This window comes from Scyliorhinus canicula, chromosome 5, assembly GCF_902713615.1.
Source record: "Scyliorhinus canicula chromosome 5, sScyCan1.1, whole genome shotgun sequence".
Taxonomy (NCBI): Eukaryota; Metazoa; Chordata; class Chondrichthyes; order Carcharhiniformes; family Scyliorhinidae; genus Scyliorhinus; species Scyliorhinus canicula.
The window spans coordinates 121,049,465-121,075,093 of NC_052150.1; the positions used below are offsets into that span (position 1 = coordinate 121,049,465).

Genomic DNA, 25,629 nt, shown 5'->3' on the forward strand with positions numbered 1-25,629 from the left:
AAACTTTATTCTTTTTGCTTCAACAACAAAAACATAAAATGCTGGAAAAATTCAGCAGGTCTGGCAGCATCTGTGGAGAGAGAAATAGAGTTAACATTTCTAGTCTGTACTATTAAAGGGAGGCAGAAATGTGATGGATTATATACTATATAAGAGGGGGTGCGGCAGCTGGAGCAGAGTAGAAGGTCAGTGATTGGTGGGAGCTAGGAGAGATTGCAATAAAGATGTGCAGGTCACGAGTTGAGGAAACACTAATGGTCAGAGAAGATGCTAACAGTTGCATAGAAGTAAGATATCAGAATATGTTAATGAAGAGAATAAAGGTCAGTACTCCGTGAATGCAACACTCCCGCCAATCACTGGCCTTCTCCTTTGGTCCTCCCACCAAAAACACACCCAGTGAGAGGGTGTAAATCTAGCCCACAGTCACAACACAGCTTTTCCTTTCTTCTGTCTTTTCATTATTTCATCAACATTTGTAAACTCTCGATCTCATGGGCCACTTTTTATGAATTACGTCAGCGCAAATTCTACACACCCACGGTCAATTGCAAAATGTACTCTCATTGTCAACATTTTTATCAATTTATGTTGCAGAAGTCATGCAAAATAAGCAAATGCTAAAAATGCTACATACCTCAGCAGCCCCCCTCAATTGATATGCCTAAATCCAGATAGCATTAAATTGTGATCACTGGAGAGAGTTTTAGAATGGTTAAAATCTTAAAATGTGACCCCAACAGGTGGTGTATATGTCGACTTTAGTTCAATGGGTGAACGAACATGTGTGCCCCACCCTCTCTCACAGAAAAAGGCTTTTGTGCCCCATCCAGGGTGCCAAATTGTTGACTTTAATGGTTGGAGTGTTATGGTTACATACACCAGCCATTTTTGTCCACAATAACAAATTGTCTTTGATGATTTCACATGCAATATACAGAAAGGCTAAATTGTCAAAATCCAGAAAATACACAGGCTTCAGAGTTTGCTACTTCCTGGGTCTGTTGCTAGAGCTGTGATTATCCAATTTATATTTATGAAAACTGCTCACTAAATTTGCAACCGGAATGTTACATCACGTGCCCATCCATACACATGACTTCAGAACATTAGAAGATGGACACCCAGACATTATTCATTTCAAAAATACTGATGCTCACTGGTCCCAATATAATTCTCATTATAATTCAAGCACATCAGTATCAGCGTACTGTTAATTTAACAGAATTTCATCCATCCAGAGTAAATCCAGATGCATAGAAATCATTAATTAAATATTATTATGCATTAACTTTATGCATTTATATGAATTGCGTCTTGGCTGTATGTCACTGTAGGCATTAACTTATTTCCAGTAAATAGGAAACAAAATAGGTCATATAAATATGGTAATAAATAATAGTACAGAACTTGTGTATTGCTGAAAAAAGGAGATAGTTTTGTCAAAGCTTTTCATCTTGCACTCATCAGGACATTTGCAAGAATACAATGTCAGGGAAATCAACAAATTTATCCTGCATGAGATGAGAGTGTTGGCAGGTGGACCCTGATTGGTAGAGGGGTTGCCCTGGAGAATGCACCAGTTGATGGTGTTTGACAGTTAACTGCCAAGCATTGTTTGAAATTTAAACCAAGCAGCTTAACTCTGATTGGTCAAAGCATTACCCTCAGCAATAAGCCATTGAATTTGTTGATTTCTCTTACATTGCATTCTTGTGAATGTTCTCGTGAGTGTAAGATGAAAAACTTCAACAAAGAATGTCCCCTTTATTTCCGTTGCTTCCGCTAGGAAGGTAATGTTTTTCTAAAAACTGATAAATGTTGTTTCATTGCAATATAATTTATTAATATAAATAAATAAATTATAAATACTACTCCAGCCACTCAGAATAGGACAGATACACTTCGAATGCTGCATTTACATTTTAGGTTCCTTTAGGTGATTAATCCAGGTTGCTTCTAAATGTTAGAATACAAAGATTAGACTGCATTCAAAGAAAATAATTTGAGTGCAATTTACAGTGAGAAGATAGGGTAAGAATATTTGGTAATGAATCCAGGGTAATTCATAAACTAAAACAAGACAGGTCTACTAATAATTAAATCGCACTCAGTCAGTATATTTTTGTTACAGTCCAACAATGTCACTGTCCAATATTTGTCCATCCATCTTTTCAGTCACAAGAATATTGCTAGTAGGACATTACTGGAGGTCTAATGGACATGTGATGAGGGCTGGAATTGAGCAGGACAAGGTCTGCATGTGATCTACTGATTGGAAATTAGTGGTCTATATAGCACTGGAATGTAACAACCTACATTTAAAGTAAATAAACCTGTAATAATTTAGCAAAGTTCAACATGCTGAATTAGCCAAGACCGAGTAATCAGTGTACTGTGAGTGAAATTCTGCAGCACAATATAAGTAGTCTTAAATGGGTTTCTAATACATGCTACAAGACATACATTTCTCTCTTTCTTGTTTCAAAAATCTGCTTTGCCTATTGACTTATCGTGGCTTGCTGTCCTAGCTTTTCAGTCCTGTCTCATGTAAACTGGAGGATATTTTACCCTTTCCATTTGTGAAGAGAGAGGGGAAGTAACAACATTATGGGGAAATTTTATACCTTTTCTCGTGGCATGTTTGGAGGTGGGCATTTCATTTAATAAGGCAGGGTGGGGGGCACTGCCGCTTATATCAACCCAGCTGCGACCAGGCCTATCACAATGCAGCGTGCATGACAAGCAAACCTATGTGAGCTGCTTGTGACCTCTCCAAGGTGGTCCCTCAATCAAAGGCATTCAGAGCCTGATCGAAGGACTCAGCGTCGGGAAGTTGGGACCCTTTGAGAACCACCCCAACAACCAGCCCTTGTTGCTGACCTGTTATGCCCCTCTGCCATGCAACGCCCATCCCACAAAACCCCTCCCACCACTCTGGCCTGCGTCACTTCTCGATACTGGTCCTCTGGTGATTGTCATTTTCATGGCAGCCACGACCTCCCTGGTGACTCTGGTGAGGCAAAATGCTGACAGCCAATCAGAGGCCAGCAGCCCTCACTAGGTAGGATTTTGGTTCTCTCTCAGAGAAGGCCCACTGGTGGCAGTTCAAGTGCCTGAGAGGCAGGGAAAGCCTTCATGAGGAAAGTAATGCAAGTCTCTCACCATATCTCCAGGCAACAGGTGAGAGAGACTTCCAGAAAACCCTACCCAATTTCATAGTTCACCATATTTGTGCCCTCTCCCCTCCCCCTTTAGCTTCTGCTTGAATGGGTGAAGTCCATTGAATTGATAATTGACTTCAGGGGGCGCCACCATTGTTTTCATGTGGACCTAGGAGGATTCCCTGTGTTTCCTGTGTTAACCCTGGCCTGACACAACGGACTGCTTTTAATTAGCTTTGTTTTGGTCTTCCAGCCAACTATTTCAATCTGTTTCCTGATAATCCAGTGCCCAGCTTTTGTGCTGAGTATTTTGCGAACAGTTAATCTACAGGATACATCTTTTGTTTTGCGAAAGAAATCTTAGCACTAGGTTATTGACCTTCCTTCCAAGGCAAATTGAGTAATGTAGAGTTCATTTATTGAGCAATAATTGTTTTCTTTTAGCCTTTAGATTGCTGTCCGCTCCAGCCTATTTCCCCAGGACAGTTAGTTCTACATCATCCAACATTACATTGAGAAAAAGAAATGAAGTTAAGTAAAAATAAAATGCACTGCTTGCCATGCTATAAAACTAACATTTGGCAACTGAAGTGAACATAAAAAGCACAAGGTTAAAAAATTGTAATTTCAGCCGTTTACTGTGCTCTGGGCTTGTTTGATTGCCAAGCAAGGCCCTTAAAATTCAGTCCCTGTGTCCTATTTTATTCTTTAAATTTAATGCTCCTATTTCATCCATTCAAACATTTGTTTTCTATTTTTAATGTTTGAAAAAAGTTTCTTATGAATTCCATCGTCTTATATCAAAACAAATTAGTAATTATAACATAACTTTCAAGGCTATGGATCAATGCTGGCAAGTGGGATTAGGTGGGCAGGTCAGGGCCTTTCATGCTTTAGTGCAGACTCGATGGGCCAAACAACCTCTTCAGCACTGTATCTCAGTGATTCTGTGATGAGATTTCTGATTAACAATAACATAAAGATGATGGGGATAGTGGGTGTAAAAGGCATTGAAGTGTCCAATCAGGCATGATTGTATTGAGTGGTAGAGCAGGATCGACGAGCTGAATTGCCGGCTCCTAATCCTATGTTTCTATATTCACAAAGGGGTAGACATTTCCTTTTCAATGTTAGATTTTCCATTAAACATTTATTTTCTAGATGACAAGACATTATGTGATAAATTAATCTGGTTAGTTGAAAGATACATGTAAATGATACTGATTTACGCCTTGCAAAGATATATGGATGATGAGCAGCAGACACACGACACAGCGAATATAAAGAATTAAAGGGCAGATGTCCTGGAGACATCCATTGGCAATAAATTGTGTTCTTTCACTAAGTATCACAGACTACAAAAACCTCCGAGAGCATGTAAGAGTAATCATCACACCCACACTTACCATTAAATGTTCACTATTCATTGATCCTTTAAAAAGAACAGCATATTTGTCCTGAATTATGCAGCCGCTTGAAGGTTGAGAAGTATCCATTACTGAATTTCCTGTGTCCTTGTCAGAAACGTTTAATCAGCAGAGTGAGTCAGAGAGAATAATTTCATCTGGTGGGTTTGAAATGATCTCTTAAAAGAAAGCAAAAAGATGGGTTTGCTGTGGCCAAGAATAATTTTTTGTCAAAAAACATTTTTGAAAAGTTACTTTCTCTTCAATATTTTAGCCTCCTCTACTGAAATTGCTGACTCATATCTTGTCTTGTCCCACTTTGTGTCCCACTTCCAATTTGTCAAAAGTGAGTTCAGTGCCGTATTTTGCCTTATATGCCCACTCGCAGTGGCGGAGCTGACAGCAGCTAGGGAACTTGATTTCTTTGGGAAACAGGTTTTGTGGTTGTTTAAATCAGTTACACCATCAAATGAAATGAAATGAAAATCGCTTATTGTCACAAGGAGGCATCAAATGAAGTTACTGTGAAAAGCCCCTAGTCGCCACATTCCGGTGTCTGTTCGGGGAGGCTGGTATGGGAATTGAACCGTGCTGCTGGCCTGCCTTGGTTTGCTTTCAAAGCCAGCTCTTTAGCCCTGTGCTAAAAGCAGCCCACTTCCAGGTCTCTCGACATGTCTCAGGGTGCAGTCACGATGATGACTCAACAATGGAAAGATTTCTAATAATAATAATAGTAATCTTTATTATTGTCACACGTAGGTTTACAGTAACACTGCGATGAAGATCCTGTGAAAAGCCCCTAGTCGCAACATTCTGGTGCCTGTTCGGGTACATTGAGGAAGAATTCGGAATGTCCAATTCACTGAACAGGCTCGTCTTTCGGGACTAATGGGAGGAAACAGGAGCACCCTTAAGAAACCCATGCAGAAACAGGGAGAACATGCAGACTCTGCACAGGCAGTGACCCAAGCCGGGAATCGAACCTGGGTCCCTGCCACTGTGAAGCAACAGTGCTAACCACTGTAGGTAAAGGGGTCTTGGTAGAGGGTCAGAACTGTTGCATTCTCGATTGATCCTTGCGGATTCAGCAACCACAGCAATGGAAGCAATATTTCCGCTGGTCTCTGACTCTTCCCTGGATGTTATGATAAGGGATGTGAGGGACAACAGTGAAATGCTGTTTCCTGAGATCAGGAGGTAACGCCAGTCTCTTAGACCAAGCAGGTGTGGTGGAAGTGGCTGCGGAATGAGTAGCGCACTTTGCAGCTCTACCCATTCCTGTCTCTCCAGGCACCACACATCTCCATCTGAACAGCCAACACTCACCCTTATCTAATTGGCATCTCACAACCATCCCTCCACAAATGTTGTCCTTCCATTCTTGTCACACAATCTCTCACACAATTATAACTCTGTTTTTTCACCTTGCACATGAGAAGAAAAGAACTAGGGCGGACCAGCACTCAGAGGTATTTTATGTTAATTAGTCTAACTGGGGAATAATTGCTGAGATGTTGGTATGTTCAAACAATAATGGGTTGATTATATGTAACTAAACTATGTACAGTTACTCACAACTAGGTGTTACACTGCTGAAGCCATGAACCTTGTCCCCCTTTGACTCCTGATCAAGTGTTCCCACACATCATCATTATGGTACAGTCCCACACATTAACACTTACACACCCTAACACTGTAATAGGCAGCCCGACTGCTACAGGGAGGAGATCTTACAGATCAGCAGGGTGACCGAGTCCATGGACATTGGTGAAGGAGAGATGGGAGATGCCCCAGATACTCAGTGACAGAATTAGATATCACACTGCCAATTGGCAAGAGCAGCCCCAATGTGGCTTTGTTATCACCACTAACTGAAATGTGAACATCTATACAATGGTGACCTTTTATCCTTTCTCCATGTCACTTCTAATTCATATCTTTTGTTTTCCCACAGCTCCATTAAGCGTTTCACAGGAGCAGAAGCAGAAGGAGGTCAAGGAGTTCAAGAGAAGGTTACAGCAGCTCAGATTAATGAACCTCAGGAGCAGACCAAGAAAGGTAACTAGGGGTGGAATTCTCCCAACTGGGTCTAAGTCCCGTGGCAGGGTCAGGGGCGCAGACGGGGAGTGTTTCTGCTGTGGAGGCCAATAGGAAACCATGCCACATCTTCCATCCCCGCCTTATTAATTATATATCCAGAGATTTACTGCTGTATTCCATAGCGAAGAGGGCTTGATGGCATGTGCCCTGCCGTCATATCCAGACATCTTTAAAAAGCACCCAGAATCCTTACTGTCAGCATCTACCAATGAGAGGAGATATCACAAAGGGGAGGTGACGGTGCGGTGCCCAAATGTATTGATGCCCCTGTCCATGTCTTCTCCACTACATCAAGATCAACAGGCATGTAGTCTACCCAGCTGATGACAGGAAGAGGCCCAGCAGAGACCTCGTGTAGGCACAGAAGGAACGAGTAGCCTCCACATCATATGCATGATTCTGGAAGGAGCTGGACCACAACCTCTGCCCCATTATCACCAGTGATGGCCTCCCACATAGAAGTGAGCTCTCTTACAAGGGGAGGAATTACCCAAAATGCAATGCCCCAATTGGCATAACCTTCAACCCCTCTCTAGTCATTCTCTTCTTTGAGCAGGAGAAACGTTGACACAACTGAGTGGAACAGGAGAAGACCAGAGAGGGGTGACCACACCTGAGGGCTCTAACCGAGTTTGAGGGGAGGGTGTTAGAGCTCATGAGAGTTGAGCAGGAAAGAACTATTGGTAATGGGGAACTTGGCCTTGGCCATCCACCTAGTAAAGATTAATCCATTCGATGCAAACCTGAGGATCGAATGTGTCTCCATCTTGGGGGCAACTGATGTCAATTGAATTCTCCTTTATCATTTCCAGGTGCTTCCAGAAAGAGACCAAGGCCCAAGGGTAGAGGAGGGGGACTCATTTTAAAGCCCCATCCCCAGCCCCAGCCCAGACAGGAGACTGGAAGAGGAAAGCTCCACAGCATTTGAGGCACTCTCCACCAGCTCAGGTACACACACCTCAGTGGTTTTTGGTGCTATTTAAGGGCTCGCACAATCTGGTGATCACAACATGGGCACGTGCCTGCAGCAGGAGGGGACAGGCTCAGCTGAACTCCCTGGCTTTTGGATGACTGCTGGGGAAGGAGCATTATGAGGTCCAAGAGACAAAATCACAGAATTGTTACAAAGCAGGAGGCCATTTAGCCCATTGTGTCTGCACCGGCTCACCAAATGAACATCATGGCTTAGTGTCATTCCCGTCTTTTCCCCATACCCCTGAACATCGTTTCTATTTAAGTAATCATTTAATTCTCTCTTGAATGACTCGATTGTATCTGCCTTCACCGCATCTCCAGGCAGTGAATTCGAGACATGAGTCACTTGTGTGAAAATGTTTTTTCTCACATCACATTTACTTCTTTGGCAAATCACTTTATATCTGTGCCCTCTTGTTCTTGATCCTTTCAAGTTTCTCCCCATGTACTCTGACCAACCCCCTCATGATTTTGAATATCTCTATGAAATCTCCTCTCAACTTTTTTCTCTCCCAGGAGCACAGTGCCAACCTCTCCAAACTATTCTCATAACTGAAGTTTCCCATTCCTGGAACCATTCTTGTAAACCTCATCTGCACTCTCTCCAATGCATTCAGACCCTTCCTCTAATGTGGTGCCCAGAACTATAACCCATATGTAGCTCTTGCTGTTCCGATACCCCAAAGACTGCCACTCTCGGGCACGGCTCCACCCTCACCCCCACAACCTTGGACATCGCCTCAAAGAAGGCTGTTCAGAACCCTACAAGTCTGGGGCAAGCCCAGAATATGTGGGCATGGTTGGCCGGGCCTCCCTGGCACCATTCACATTTATCCTCCACCTCCGGGAAGAACTTGTTCATTCGGGTTCTGGTTAGGTGTGCTATGTGCACCTCTTTAAACTGCATGAGGTTGAGCCTTGTGCAGGAGGACGTGGAGTTGGTCCTGCTCAGTTCATTGCTCCAGAAGCCCCAACCCATTTTTATCCCCAGTTTGTCCTCCCATTTTCATCTGGCTTTATCCAGTAGTCATCATGCCCTGCCCAGTAACTGTCCATAGATGTTGCCACAGTTCCCCCCTCCTTACATAGAACATAGAACAGTACAGCACAGAACAGGCCCTTCGGCCCTCAATGTTGTGCCGAGCCATGATCACCCTACTCAAACCCACGTATCCACCCTATACCCATAACCCAACAACCCCCCCCCATAACCTTACTTTTATTAGGACACTACGGGCAATTTAGCATGGCGAATCCACCTAACCCGCACATCTTTGGACTGTGGGAGGAAACCGGAGCACCCGGAGGAAACCGGAGCACACAGGGGGAGGACGTGCAGACTCCACACAGTGACCCAGCCGGGAATCGAACCTGGGACCCTGGAGCTGTGAAGCATTTATGCTAACCACCATGCTACCCTGCTGCCCCTAACTGTCCATGTTTATCAGTTCCTCTAACAGTGTGTCTCTTGGGGCCCTGTGGTATCTTGCCATCTCCTTGAGGAGAAAGTGTTTAATTTGGAGGTGTCTGAGTTCCTGTCCTGTCAGTAATTCCAGGTCTTCTGTCAGTTCACCCAAGGTTGCTAGTTTGTCCCTTATGTAGAAGTCTCTGCTTGTTAGTGTCCCCCCGTCCTGTCTCCATTTTTTAAAGGTGGTGTCGGGCATGGCTGGCGGGAATTTGTGGTTTCCGCAGATGATAGCGATGGGGGACATCTCGGTTTGAGCAAAATGTTGCCTCATCTGGTTTCATGTCTTTAGTGTGTCTACCACCACTTGGCAGGATGTGTATTTCGTCCGGGGGCGGGGGGGTGGGGGGGGGGGGGGAGCACTGCCGTGGCGAGGGCTCGGAGGGTTGTTCCCTTGCAGGAGGACTCCTCCAACATTACCCAATCCATGGTAGGTTCTCGTATCCATCCCCTCACTCTCTCCGCCGTAGCTGCCCAGTGGTAGTATTGTAGATTCAGCAGGGCCAGACCGCCCATATTTATCCTCCTGTGCAGTGTCAATTTTGGGATTCTTGGGTTCTTACTCCCCCTCCCCCCCCCACACACACACACACACAAATACCAGGACGTTCATTTTGATCATCTGCACCCACCCCGCCAGGGAGAGCGGGAGCGAGTACCATCTCTGTAGGTCCTTTTTAACTTCCTCCGCCAGACTGGTCAGATTCCACTTGTAGATCCGTGACCAATCATGATTCTCATGACAGCAGGGAATGACAGAACAAGGTGAGTAAAGACTAAGATATGTGAAATTACTTTCCAATCAGTTTCAGATCTCCTCTAAAGCAGTGGAAGGACACTCTTTGATCATGCCCTGTGAGCAGAAGCTTTTCACATAGCCAGAGGGACAGCTGCGCAGTTTCTTCAAAACCTTCCAGCCTGGTAAGTATACTGAACAATGATTTCCCACTGTGTGTTTCGCTTGGTTGACCCTGGTGTGTTTCACACACAGCATGAAATGTATGTGCTGGCAGATAAAGCGTAAATGCTGTGTTACAGTCAGAATCATTTGGCTTTTAATCCAATTAAATTACAGACCTGACAGATGCACAGGGATTGCCCCCACGCCTCAGAGTGAGCAGTACCAAGTTGGGTTTCAAATATGTCTGCATTTTAGGGAGATTTAATTCCCTCTCTGCAACTAAATCTACCTCCAGAGCTGCCCCCCCCCCCCCCCCTCCCCCAACCACCATCACCTTCCCAGTTAAAATTCTGCCCCAAATGATGAAAACTATTTTCAGATAACATTGAATTACTTTCTTCTTGATCTGGTTATTTGAAGAAACTTTTATAATTCAAAATGTCATTGTCAGAATAATTAAGCAGTTAAAGACAGATTGAACGCCCCTTCAGAGCTGAATTTATTAGCTCCATAGTTGCTACTAATGAATGCCTACGCTATTGATTTGTATCTTGCCAACAGCAACAAAGTATTGATACTGCCACTGACATCAAAGAAAACTGTCTTTAAAAGTCTCATGATCTGCAGATTTCCCCGTCCAACATTAGTCTGAATATGGGACCATATCAAGAGGATTGCCAAACCAGAAACAGTGGTGACATCAAGCAGGATACATAGTCAATCACATTAAACTATCTCACAGATAGCAAAGCAAGAATTTAAATGCATTGAATATCATTCACCTTTTAATGTAATTTTACAGAGTGAAATAAATTATTTGGTCATACACATGGGATGAAGTTGAAATAGCATAGATATTTAAAATATGTCAATTTATTTATCATAATAGAGAAGTTTGATAACCCACAAATAATATTAGGCCAGAGAGGTTTCTCTACAGTAATTATGAACTTTGCATACTGTTAAAACCCAGTTGCACTTCATTTAACAAGGTATAACACTTTCAAGGATTTTTACAGTGAGAATATCAGGGTAAAAGGGCAAGTTTTCATCAGTTGGATCATTTCTAATTAATTTCAACAATGCACTATGTGAAGAAGCCTAGAAATCACTGACAACTACTGCTGGATTTCTGCATTTAAATGTACATTTGTGAACTCCAGTAGATTCTGTCAGTTTCAGTTGTCTAATGGTGGCAAATGATAACAGTTTTATCATCATTGCTACCACAAAATTCAGACCATGAAGTAATTTTATATGTATCTAATTTGGGGGAAATGGTTCAGCTGGCACTGAATAGACAAACAGGGGGCGAGATTCTCCCAAAACGGGAGAAATCGTAAAGCTGCCGTAAAACCCGGGCGGGTTTTACGGCAGCGCGCCCCTTCCCGACTGGGGACCGATTCTGGTCCCCGGTCGGGGCTAACAGCCCGACGCCGTAGGCTCCGGCAAGACGGGCTTAACGAAAATCGTTAAGCCCGCTTGCCGGAGTTAGCGCCGGCTGACGCGTCATATGACGTCAGCTGCGCATGCGCAGTTTGGAAGACTCAAACCCGCGCATGCGCGGGTGACGTCATCGCGTTTTTGCGCGAAACCCGCACATGCGCGGGCCGGGTTGCCCTTAGCCGCCCCGCGAATGGATACTGCGGGGCGGCGGAAGGACAAGTAGTGCGCGGGCATCGAGCCCGCTGCCCGCGATCGGTGCCCACCGATCGCGGGCCCATGGCACCCTTGGCGGCCGTGCTAATCGGTGCCATGGTTATTAATAGCGAGTTTGTGACGCCGGTTTTACGAACGGCAAGACCAGGTGTGTTTGCCGTTCGTAAAAACGGCGGAAAGGGCTGGGACTTCGGCCCATCTAACAGCTGAGAATCGCTGCCGGCCGTAAAAAAACGGCGGCAGCGATTCGGGTCGGGACTTCGGCGGGGGGGGGGGGGTGGAGAATAGCGGGAGGGCGGCAAAAATGTCGGGAAGGCCCTCCCGCTATTCTCCCACCCGTCGTGGGGGGCGGAGAATTTCGCCCAGGATGTGGGAAAGCAGGGGCAGGATTCTCGGGAAGCTATGTTCTCTTGCCAGAAATGAATCACTTCTCATTCATGTCAGTGCTGGGAGTGGCACCCAGGAGCAATTCAGTGTCCCTTGCCATGCAAATGTATGTATAGTGGGGAACGTAAGGGCTTCCATTAATAATTCTGCTATTGGTTTGCCATTTTGAGTGGATGGTCCAATAACAAGATCTGGCATCTGCCCCCCTGCCCCCACAACACAAATCCTGGCTCCCCAACACGTCGGGTCATTCCCCCCCAACATGGGAATCGATGAGTCACCACCCTCCACAGAAAGCATGCATGAGGATGACCCAAGCCTCTCCACCAACACCACCACGAGAGACCCCAATCAGAGACCCATACCAGAGATACCCATCAGAGATCCCATCAGAGATTCCCACCCAGATCACCAACCTCCCCCCCCCCCACCAGAGGCCCCCAAAGCAGAGAATCCCCCATATCAGAGAACCCCCATATCAGAGAAACTTCCCCCATAGCAAAAAATTCCCCACATAGCAGAAAATCCCCCCCCCCCCCATCAGTCACCACCGCCTAGAAGCTAAAGAGCAGTCCAGGTAGAAACAATGAAAAAAATCACTACTTTGTCACTCACCTATACCTTACACTTGATGGCTCTAACAGATGTCTAGAAAGCAGCAGTTGTAAATTATTGGAACACGAAACCCGCACCACAGGGCTTTAAACTCCCTCAGATACATTCCCATGTTGCGAGAGGTCGGGGGGAGGGGGACAGTAAGGCTTCTATTAGCTCCAAAGACAAATAACATTTAGTAGCCTGTGACTGACAACTTCTAGACAGCTAGATGTCTGTATTGATTATTCTCATTTCTCTTCCTGCTTGAATGGATCTCAAGTACTGTGCTGGGAAACTAACCACAATGTTTATAAACATCTAACTATGATTGACCACTCAAAAGCAGATAAGTGCTTTCTGCTGGGAAAAGAGGAAGTGAGACCACTTAACTGACTTTGATGTGGTCCATCAGTTGTCCATCATAGATATTTATAAATATTGCAGTTGGTTTAACAGCTGACTACTTGCAAACCATTCAAGTGTGAAGGGAGATGAATTAACCAATGCAGAAAGCTGGATGTGTGTGGCTAGTGTCAATCACAACATAGTTAAAGAAATTACACATAAATATGAATGAAAGGCTTGCAGATTAAATCAGAGGGGGTTTAAACCCAGCTGACTGATTTTTATCTTTCCAGGAATTTACAGGTACTGCTTCCTCTGCATGAACCAGCAGGTGTATTCACAGGTGAGTTTTAAAGCAGTAATTATTTTACTGCTTCTGTCTGGACTGTTCTCTAGCTTCCAGGCCAGGGTCTACCTTATGGGGGAAGGGGGTCTCTGGTGCAGTCTCTGTAATTGGGGGGTCTCTGTAATTGGGGGGCCTCTGGTTTGTGTCTCTGTAATTGGAGGGTCTCTGTAATGGGAGGCATCTCTGGGGTGGGCCACTGTAATTGAGTGGTCTCTGGTATATATCTCACATATGGGGGATGTCTGTAATTCAGGGGGTCTCTGGTGGGGGTCTCTGTAATTGTGGGGCAATGGTCTGTGAAAATGAATGTACAAAATGCAGTTCAAAGCTTTTAGGCTCCTTGGCATACAAAAAACAACTTCAAAGGTTTCTGCCACATTACCTTAATCTCACAGACCTTTGAATCTAGCATACTGACAGACTGTTTAAAGGATTTAGGGGTACACATGGTAATACCTTCACTTTGTTACGATGGAACTTTAATTTTTATATACTGACTGATTGTTAAAAGGTTCCAGATGGGAAGAGCAGCCAAATGACCCCCATCCTAGAAAAGACTCCCAACCTGAGCTTCTCCAGCCCAACACAAGCCCCCCCTGACCCTCACCTCCCATGAAGGACCCTCCTTGGCACCCTGGAGGCAATTGTATGGAGGGTATCCAGCCTTTGCCAGCCTTTGGACAACAGCTCTAATGAACTATTTGCATGTTCCCACCAGGTCTAGGTGGAAACTTGTCAGGGGCATCAAGGCTGGCAAGGAGGGCTGGGAGACTCACAATATGTTTCACGACCAACATGAAACCCATTTTTGGACCAATGCCTGATTCAGCAGGTCATTGAGATTCCCTCCACTGGCGGCTGGCCCAAAGAATCCAGGCCTCAGCCATTTTTTGGGAAGAATTCCGACCATGGTCACCAATGGCCATGATATCAAAATCATATATGCCTCAGAACCTAAAATTAGTGATGAGCAGAGATCTCAGAGAATTGCATGGCTGGAGTGGAGTACACAGATAGGGGAACACGACCATGGAGGGATTCCCACATTTCAACCAGATGGCTGACCTCAGAATTTACTCCTGTGTACCTGATGTAACAGAGATGCTCTTTTACATTCATCAGAGTGACACATTGCTGGAGGAACCTAACATGAGCTGTTCTATTCTTGAGAGGCAGGAGCTGTAAGTGAAGCAATGGACAATGTTCCAGTTCTTGGCCTTTCGTGATGTGCTGGGCCATTGTTTGAATGTGGGCATATTCTTAATATGTATAACTCGCTGTGAAAGGGCAATAAACACCTAACCATTGCATGCTGTTTTAGAGCAAAATTACATTTGCTGTCTTAATGCAGAGAAACACTGGTGTGCTTTGCTTTTCAAAAACAAAATGTCCACAGTGTGATCAGCACAGAGTGTTAGTTAATACGCTTAAGCATGCCCTGTCGGTACCATTTAAGAATGCTTAGTGTTCCACTTAATTTAATTTTGGTGGTGAGGAATTTAGTTTCCTTAATTGTTACTGGGAAGGCTGCTTGCACTTCCTGCCGCCAGATCCTGTAAAAATCAATGGATTCTTTAAAGTTCAGCTAGAGGACACTTAATAAGATTTGACTGCCCAAAGGAATATTCAGCAGCGCCCACTGTGCATTGTGAAATCATTGAACCATCCACAGAAAAGTACAATATAACATATAAATTTACTGTGACAAGTGAATCTAGTTCAAGCAAATGGGATGGAAGGTATCAGTGAGAGTTCAGACATTTGTTGCTATTCACATCAGGACCCAGAGGACGTCGCAGTGCAAGAAACCTGTGGTACTTGAACGCAAACTTGAAACTTTCATTGGGTAGATATATGGTGGCCCAACTTCTGCATGAATGCCTCCAGCACTCACCCCACTGTTGTGGAGTTGGGCCAGATGCCTTGAAGGTGCCCAGATATTTACACCTTACAGCCAAGAACATATAATCACAAGAGTAGGACCGGGGGGAGATGTACTTTACAGTGAAAGTTGTGTCAAGAAGGCCTTTTTCTTATGCCAATTGTTTTCAAATGCAAACTTGCTGAACACCCTCCCTTTTGCCACACCCCACCATCAGCCCTATCCCCCTCTCCACCTCACTACAACCCCCCATAACCACATTTCCTCCTCGTTAAAGCTAACTAGGACAATCCCAAAGTCAAAAATCATGAACAATAGTATGAATGTTCATAGAGGACACATACAATTCAGAAATTTACCATCTTCAAGAAACTAGAACAATCACAACATCTGTATGCGAGGATCTTTCTTCCAGTTAACTGTTTTTTAGTTCATTCATTTCAACTATAAAATTATAACTGGGCTGGGATTCTCCCCTACCCGGCGGAGTGGGGGGTCCGGGCGTGTCGGAGTGGCGTGAACCACTCCGGCATTGGGCCGCCCCCAAAGGTGCGGAATTCTCCGCATCTTTAGGAGCCAAGCCCTCACATTGATGGGCGAGGCCCGTGCCTGATTGGTTCCCACTCCGTCGGCTGGCGCGAACGGCCTTTGGCGCCGCGCCAGCTGGGGCAAAAGGACTTCGTCAGCCGGCGTAAGTCCTCGCATGCGCCGGAGCGTCAGCGGCTGGTGACATCATACCGCTGCATCCGCAGGGGAGGGGGTCTCTTCCACCTCCACCATGGTGAAGGCCATGGCGGGGGCGGGAGAAAAAGAGTGCTCGCACGGCACAGGCCCGCCCACCGATCGGTGGGCCCCGATCGCGGGCCAGGCCACCGTGGGGGCACCCCCCGGGGTTAGATCGCCCAGCGCCCCCTCCCTAGGACCCCGGAGCCCGCCCGGGGCCGCCAACCCCGCTGGTCAGGTAGGTGGTTTAAACCACGCTGGCGGGAGAGGCCTGTCAGCGGCGAGACTTCGGCCCATCGCTGGCCGGAGAATCGCCGCGGGGGGCGGAGAATTCGGGACATGGCAGGGGTGGGATTGACGTCGTCCCCGGGCGATTCTCCGACCCCCGGATAATTAAGACAGTTATTTTTAAATTCAAGGAAAACAATTTGATTGTTACCATATTGAAACAGAAAACAGAATAACTTCCTGCTGGTGGCAGTATGGTCATGAACAGATAGGATTTGCACTCAAACCAATATTATTAGGGAATTATTAGGGACTGCTACCTGAGCTGTTTCATTATTAAACTGCAGTGAAAACCATTTGCATATCATAAGTGGGCTTACCTAGTATTCTCCGGGGCCTCCGCGATGTCCTGTCTCCGATGGCACGAGTTCCTGATGGCGCGGTTCACGTGTGTTTTTAAAAATCGTGAAACTAGCATTGTGGCTGCTGAGGGAGGGAGGGGGGATACGGAATGTGTCCAACATCGTCGTAGTTTGCTGACTGTTGTGCCGCTGGCTGGGGGACATCTGCCAAGGCCAGGGGGAGTAGCGGGGGATGGCCAGGAGGTGGTCTGTGGCGTTGGAACACTACTGCCACAGCCGGAAAGGCAGCCATGCAGCTACACACGGCACTGACAGCCCACTGTGAACTCAAGGCCACATGTCATATGGGTGTACCTCCAGGCCAGCCTTCCAGATGCCCTCTGGCCCCAGCTGACCCATACACTGTATGGGTGTGCTCCAGCACAACCAGTGCCATCTTGTTGTCTGGGATGAGTGTGTGTTGGGATTGTAATGTATATGTGCGGCTTCAGCTCGTCAGCCTCCCGAGTGTCAATCACGGATCCAGCGAATCCTGCACTGTTTTCATTGGACTCGATTGAGTTCCATGTGCCACTGGTGCTAGTTCCTCCATAGTTGCTGAACCAATCCAGGGTCGGTGCCAGTTTTTCCATCGCGAAAGTCCACAAATTCTGCGTTGGTGTCAACACTTACTCAGAAACGGAGAATTCTGCCCTAGGTGTTGACCCCGACACAGGGGCCGGGATTCTCCGAAATTCCGGCCAAGTATTGACGCCGGCGTCAAAACTGGTGCATGTGACGCCGGTGTCAACGGGCCTCCAGGCCCAGACACTCACCCATTCCTAGGGGGCTAGAATGGTGCCGAAGTACTGTGCGTTGCTCCGGTGCCGAAAGCTAGCCCGCCATGTCCAGCGCGGGTCCACGCATGCGCGCCACGGCTGTCTCCGCGCTGACCCACGGGCAACATGGGCCCTGTGCGGAGGAACATAGGGTACCCCCAGAATGAGCACGCCCGCTGATTGGTTGCCCCCGATCGTGGGCCTGGCCACCGTGGAGGCCACCTCTGGAGTCGACTCCCCCGCCCCCCCCACCAGGACTGCTGCCAGGTCCCGCTGGGTAGGACCATTCATAAACGTAAACGACGCCAGCGGATCTCGGCGGGCACTTGGCCCGTTGAGCACGGAGTATCACCGTGGCAACCGCGCTGGCGCAATTGGCGCCGATTCTCCGGTTGCCGGAGAATTGACAGCCGGGCGGCGGAGCGGCATGCTGGGATTCACGCGCCCCTCTTGCCGATTCTCCGACCCGGCGCCGGATCGGGGAATCCCAGCCAGTATTCCTGGAGTTCCACGACATCAAAACTAGCGCTGCACCAAGACCGGTTTAGCTAGGGGCTAGCACCGGTGCCGAGTGGAGCACAATCGAATCCAATGAGAAAAGGTGCCGAATTTGCCGGGTCCGAGATTGACACTCATGAGGCTGACAGGCTGCAGCTGTATATACACACTTCGCTACCCACACACACCATCACAGCCAACAAGATGGCAGTGAGGAGTGCGGCCCCAAGAATCACTGACACCGAGCTGGACACCCTCCTGGGTGGGGTGGCGGAGAGACGGTTGGTTGATCCTATACCCCAGCCGAGGAATGAGCTGGCGCCAGACGCCGCCGTTCGCCATGCCTGGCTGGCAGGTGACAGGGATGATTTGTGCTGGTACCAATATCGCCTGACCGGCCAAGATGCCCTAAAAAACTGCACAACCTCCTCAGGGCAGCCAGAGTGAGTAGGCAACACTGTGCCCCAATCCCCCACCGACCGGACGGCTGAACACCCACCCACCACCACATGCCGGCACTCATATCAGCTGCATGGCCTGCTACCCTGGCCACTGAGGTCACCAGCTACACACCCCCTGGGCTGCATGCATTGGACTGTCTAACACTGTCGTTTTCTGTTTAACCCCACCCCCCCAGGAGAAGGCTGCCCACAATCGCAGACCGTGAGTTACTGCCAACCCAGAGCCCGCAGCCTGTAGCGTCGCAGGTATGTATCATGGAGGGCATTGCAGGCAATGGAGGTGTCCGGGAAGGATGGGGGTGGGAGTGGAGGTGGGATTTAATGTCCATGCTCCTGGCCAGTTTCTCCATGCCTCCAAGTCAGTGAACCTGGAGGGGCGATCAGAGCGTCCCGTGCGCGTTGACCCTGGTGCACACATCATGCGGCCTCCCATGCCTGCCTGGGCCCCACGTCCTGCCCATCCCCGCCCTCTCCCGCATCCTTTTTGTTGGATGAGTATTGGTGTTCAACCTCCTCCTCCAGCACCTTGCCCCTTTGCTGCGCAATGTCCTGGAGGATGCCAGATTGTCACAATGCAAATTATTCTCTCAGCATCATACTGGAGGGCCCCTGCAGAGCGGTCCAGGCACCTGAACCACAAATTCAGGAGGCCGAAGCACCATTCGATCATGCTCCTGGGCGTTGTAGTAGCAGGTCTCCGCAAGTGTCTGTGGCCTCAGGGTGGACGTCATCATCCACGACCACAGTGGCTAACTCCTGTCAGCCAAGAGACAATGCCCCAGCTGGCGGGGGTGGGGGGGGTTTATCTCAAACAAGTTTAGAAGAGGTATTAAAGCAATTCAGAGATGCGAGAGTCTGCTTTAAATGTGAGAAATGTACTTTCCAGGCCACAGAAGTCACATTTTGTGGTTCTGAGTGGATGCCACAGATCTACACCCACTCAAAGAAAAAGTGAAACCCATACCAGATGTCCCAGCATCCAGGAATGTGACTGAGGTGGCATCCTCCCTGGGAATAGTGAACTATTATTCCAAACATGACATTGGCGCCATTTCACCAGTTGCTGAGGAAAAACCAACATTGGCAATGAAAGGAGCAGCAAGAGGAAGCTTTCCATTTAGTAAAACAAATTGTGTAATCTTTTAGTTCATTTCGACCCAGGGAAGCTAATCCCCATATGGGATAGGGGCAGTTGTTATGGAGGGTGGCTCATAACGACCAATTGCCTTTGCCCCAAGAACTCTCTCAGAAGCTGAGCGAAATTACGTCCAAATTGAAAAGACGGGACTAACCATCATCTATGTTGTTATAAGGTTCCACCAATACATTAATGGTTGATGATTCATAATAATAACTGACCAAAAGCTGCTATAGGGTCTTTTGAGAGAGGACAAGTCAATACCCCCAATTTCCTCCACCCGGTGCAAAGTTGGGCCTTGCTGCTGGCGGCCTACAAATTAACTTTGCAACACAGGCCTGGCAACCGAATCTCCAATGCAGATGCCACTGGCACCACTCCCAGTACCCCAACAAATCATCTTGGCACTGAATTTCTTGCACATCTTGCCGGTGTCATCCGGATATATTGGACCCGGCAAGATCTGGTATTATCCAAGGTGAAATGTATGATACAAACAGGATGGCACCACGAGACGTTTGAACAGTTGAGGCCCTATTTAACCTGTAGGGATGAACTTACCTGCGAGGATGGAGTTAATCTTTGGGGCTCTCAAGTCATCATTCCATCCTCAATGAGGGAACCCCTCTTACACGAATTACACAATGCCCATCCAGCCCAAATGAAGATGCTGGCTCACAGTTATATCTAGTAGCTGGGAATCGATAAATTATTGAGGAAGTGGTATGGCAGAGCATCCCCTGCCTGACTCAACAATTGTTACCTTCTTTGGCCAATCTCTGCCCCTGGGAGTGCCCGGGCCACCCATGGACCAGGGTACACATCGACTATGCAGGCTCTTTCATGGGCAGGATGTTCCTTGTGTTGGTAGATGCTCATTCCAGGAGGGTGACCTGGTTCTAGTTCGGAATTGTGCCTCTGGCCCACTCTGGTTAGCGGGTCGAATCATGTCCCAATCGGACACATGTATCGCATGTTGTAAATGTCAATGGCAGGACTCTGCGGAAGCACGTTGACCATATGAGGGGGTTAGGGGGCATTACTCACATGAATAGATGTAAATGAGTATGATTGTTGTGGGCCGGAAAACCCCAAAGTATTTTGTGCAGTTCACCTGACCTACAACTGTTTATTGATTTTGGTTACGATGAGCACAAGGGCCTGCCTTTCAGGTGTTATTCAACAGAAACTTTAAGCACTTTTAATCAAAAATAATGTTTATTCTACAAATTTACTTAACATTTTTATAAACACACAGGAAGCATTTTTATCAACCACCAATATAAATACCCCACACAGCTACAGTACTCTATGTATAACCCTTAATAAATGCCCTCTTTAGCTGTTCCAATTTAATAACAAGATCCCATAAACCAGAAAACCCTTTTCAAAGGGGTGGTCCAGCACATAGCACTGAAGATCTGGTATGGATGCTCCTGTTTCCTTTCCAACACAACAGCTTTGAATTTCTTCCAGAAAACAGTTATTTATTTTCAAGTTATCAAGCAGTCTGTAAACAGCTTTTAAAATGCAGATAGTGAGAAACCTTCTTTCAACCTGTGCAGAACAAAACCAGTTCAAACTCAAAGTGAAAGTAAAACTCAGAGATGGCTCTTTCATGGGCAGGATGTTCCTTGTGTTGGAACCTCATTCCAGGAGGGTGACCTGGTTCCAGGTTGGAATTGTGCCTTTGGCCCACTCTGATTAGCTGGTCGAATCACACAATGACATCACTGAAGCCATGTGATAAGACAAAAACATTTCTTAAAGGGACTCTCCCATGACAATTATATAATTGAGATTACAGAGACATGGCTTCAGGGTGACTGTGGATGGGAGCTGAACATCAAGGGGTATTCAGTATTTAGGAAGGACAGACAAAAAGGTAAAGGCAGTGGAGTTGTATTGCTGGTTAAAGAGGAAATTAATGCAATAGTGAAGAAGGATATTTGCTCTGACCATGTGGAATCTGTATGGGTCGAGCTGAGAAACACCAAAGGGCAAAAAACATTAGTGGGCGTTGTATATAGATCGCCAAACTGTAATAGTGATGTTGGGGGCGGCATTAAACAGGAAATTAAACACATGGTTTAGTGAGAGGGAGGAAGCAAAGGGGCTCAATACCAATAAAGAGATGGTGTTGGGGAAATTGATGGAATTGAAGGCTGATAAATGCAATAAAGGAACATCTGTAATTATGAGTGATTTTAATTTGCATATAGATTGGGCAAATCACATCAGTCACATTACCACAGAAGAGGAATTTCTGGAGTGTACACTGATGTTTTTTTCTAGACCAATAGGTTTAGGCACCAACTCAAGACCAGGCCACCCTACACTGGGTACTGTGTAATGAGAAAGGAATCATTGACAATCTAGTTGTGTGAAGCCCCTTGTGGATGAGCGACCATAATATTTGTTTTCAATAAATATAGTGTACCCAATTCATTTTATCCAATTAAGGGGCAATTTAGCATGGCTAATCCACCTACTCTGCACACCTTTGGGTTGTGGGGGCAAAACCCATGCAAACAATGGGAGAATGTGCAAACTCCACACGGACAGTGACCCAGAGCCGAGATCGAACCTGGAACCTTGGCACCATGAGGCAACAATGCTAACCATTGCACCACCGTGCTGCCCGAGCGACATAATATGATACAATTTTTCATCAGGATGGAGAGTCACGTAGTTGATTCTGAGACTAGGATCCTGAACCTCAATAAAGGAAACTGCGATGATATGAGGTGTAAATTGGCTTTGATCAATTTGGGAAACGTTACTTAAAGGGATTACTGTAGATAGGCAATGGCAAACATCAAAGGATGCATGGGGGAACTGCAGCAACTGTTTATTCCTGTCTGGTACAAAAATGGAAAAGATGGTCAATGCATGACTTACAAGGGAAATTAGAGATAGTATTGAATGCAAGGAAGAAGCATACAAATAACCAATAAAAACACCAGATCAAAGATTGGGAGCACTTTAGAATTCAGCAAAGGAGGACCAGGTGACTGATTAAAAAAGGCAAAACAGAGTACAAGAGTAAACTTGTGGGGAACATAAATACTGACGGTTTCTATCAGTACATGAAGAGAAACAGATAGATGAGGGGCAGCCAGTGTGTGTGGTTTATTTGAACTTTCAAAGGCTTTGGACAAAGCCCCGCATAAGAGATGAGTGTGTAAAATTAAAGCGGATGTGATTAGGGGTAGTGTATAGAGATGGATAGAAAACTAGCTGGCAAACACAAAACAAAAGGTAAGAATGAACGGGTCTTTTTCTAAATGGCAGGCAGTGACTAGTGGGGCACTGCTGCGCTTAGTGCTGGGACCCCAGCTTTCACAATGTATATCAATGATTTAGACGAGGGAACAAAATGTAATATCTCCAAATTTGCAAATGACACAAAGTTGGGTACGAGGGTGAGCTGTGAGGAGGATGCCGAGATCCTTCAGTGTGATTTGGACAAGTTGAGTGAGTGGGCAAATGAATGGCAGATGCTGTATAATTTGGATAAATGCGTGGTTATCGAGTTTGATAGCAAAAACGGGAAGGCAGATTATGATCTAAATGGCGATAAATTAAAAGTGGGGAATGTGCAATGAGACCTGGGTGGCTTTGTACACCAGTCACTGAAGGTACGCATGCAGGTGCAACAGGCAGTAACAAAAGCAAATCATAGAATCATAGAACTTACAGTGCAGAAGGAAGCCATTCAGCCCATCGAGTCTGCACCAGCCTTGAAAAGAGCACCCTACTTAAGCCCCACACCTCCACCCTATCCCCCTTTATCCCTGTAACCCTTTGGTCACTAAGGGAAACTTAGAATAGCCAATCCACCAAACCTGCACATCTTTCGACTGTAGGAGGAAACCGGAGCACCCGGAGGAAACCTGTGCAGACTCCCCCCAGACAGTGACCCAAGCCGGGAATCGAACTTGGGACCCTGGCTCTGTGAAGTAACTATGCTAACCGCTGTGCTGCCGTGCTGCCCCAAATGGCAAGCTGGTCTTCATAGCGAGGGCATTCGAGTACAGGAACAGGGATGCCTTGCTACAATTATACAGGGCCTTGGTGAGGCCACAGCTGGAATATTCTGTGCAGTTTTGATCTCCTTATCTGAAGAGGGATGTTCTTGCTCCAGAGTCAGAGTCAAACCAGTGAAGGTTTACCAGACTGATTCTTGGGATGGCAGGATGGACATTTGAGGAGAGATTTAGTCTGTTAGGATTGCATTCGCTGCAGTTCAGGAGAACGAGGGAGGAATCTCCTAAAAACCTATAAAATTTCAACAGGATTGGACAGGGTAGATGCAATAAGGATGTTCCTGATGGTGGGTTGCCCAGAACGATTAATAATAATAATCTTTATTATTGCCACAAGAAGGCTTACATTAACACTGCAATGAAGTTACTGTGAAAAGCCCCTAGTAGCCACTTTGCGGCGCCTGTTCGGGTACACTGAGGGAGAATTCAGAATGTTGAAATAACCCAACAGCATGTCTTTCGGGACTTGTGTGAGGAAACCGGAGCAACTGGAAGAAACCCATGCAGACACAGGGAGAACGCGCAGACTCCGCACAGACAGTGACCTAAGCCGGGAATCGAACCTGGGACCCTGGCGCTGCGAAGCAACAGTGCTAACCACTGTGCTACCGTGCTGCCCACAGGGGTCACAATCTGAGGATACATGGTAGACCAAATAGGACAGAGGTGAAGCAAAATTTATTTACCCACAGAGAGTGATGAGCTTGTGGAATTCGTTATCACAGGAAATAGTTGAAGCCAAGACATTTGTTTTCAAGAAGCAATTAGACAGGACACTTGGGGTGAAGGGGATCAAAAGATATGAGGAGGAAAAGCAGGGCTGGGCTACTGAGTTGGATAATCAGCCACGATCAGAATGAATGCCAGAGGAGGCTCCAAGGGCTATATGGCCCCCTCCTGTTCCTATTTTCTACGTTTTTATGTTTAACAGAACAAATGGGTCCAACTAGTGCTACTGGGCTCCTGTGGCTGATCCAGAGTGGAGAGATTTGGGAATTTTAGAGTCAGCCCCGCCTGCAGTCCAGGTGGGAGCTGATAAGGCAAGCAGCCCTACAGATGAGGCAGAGTCTCCTGAACCGTCGCCTCCTACAGACAACAAGAGTACCCTGGAAATGATGGAGCCAGCTGGGGGACTTAAGAGGGTCCGTGAGGACGCAAAGTAACTCAGGCAGACTGACTCTGTGATGAACTCTTTTCCCTATTGACCTTGTATATAGCTGACCTTGTAAAACGTAATGAGTGATTAAGGGGATGGGATGTGGTAGTAAGGCCCATTTATCGGGCGGGCTTTGCAGTCTACATCACTGGCTCGGACTAATCGCATGGGAGCGCACAAACACCGGCCTATAGAGAGAAAGCGTGGGGTCCAAGAATCAGAGGTGTGGGCAGTGTGGACTCCGAAGCTGAAGAGTCAAGACCTAACCACCATGTCTCTGTACCTGTCCATAATTGCCTTTGCCTAGTTAATAAACCCCCTTTATTGTTACTGGAGGTGCCCAGGGTATTGTCTCGAACTGCCACACTACTGCTTGACCTCTTTGTCACCAACTGTGTGGTCGTGCACCCTCCACCAAATGCATCCTCTCATTTTGCTACACACAATCATCAAAGGGATAAGAGGAATGGAATACTCACCTTGTCAGCTATAATAAAATCACTGACACACTTGTGGCCCTGGATCAAGATCCTGGTGGGACCTCTCGGCTGGTGACCTCCTCTGTGATCTGCGTCTCATTTGGTCAGGGGAACCAGAATCCTTTTTGAGGAAGAGGGCGTCCTGACTTGCCCTTGCTGCCTGGAGGATGGAGACATCACTGAAACATGGTGCCACCCTGGTTCTATATGGCTGTAAATTTCCGTTCACCTCCTTTTCAGCAGTAATGCAGGTAGGCAGAGAAACTCTGAAGACTTTCGGACAGGCAGGCTGAGTACAGTCAGGTCCACCAGACAGAGGCTTCCTTCAGTCAATCAGAAAGCCTGGCAGGCAGATGGGCCCTTAGGATAGTAAGACCGGCTGTGGACTATCAGTCAGGCAGGCATCGCTCCCTGAGGACTATCTCGGAAAGCAGTCAGTGATTCCTAGTGTGCAATCTAGACAGGCAGGCAGTGCTCCCTGAGGACCATC

General features: G+C 46.7%; 1 long non-coding RNA gene across 1 annotated transcript; it reads right to left on the reverse strand.

Moving 5' to 3' along the window:
* Positions 1-40: 40 nt before the first annotated feature.
* Positions 41-25,311, reverse strand: LOC119966223. The gene is made up of 3 exons (XR_005460701.1): positions 25,140-25,311; positions 4,571-4,749; positions 41-70 (listed from the first exon to the last, which is right to left on the reverse strand). It is a non-coding gene; the product is annotated as an uncharacterized LOC119966223 (long non-coding RNA).
* Positions 25,312-25,629: the final 318 nt, after the last annotated feature.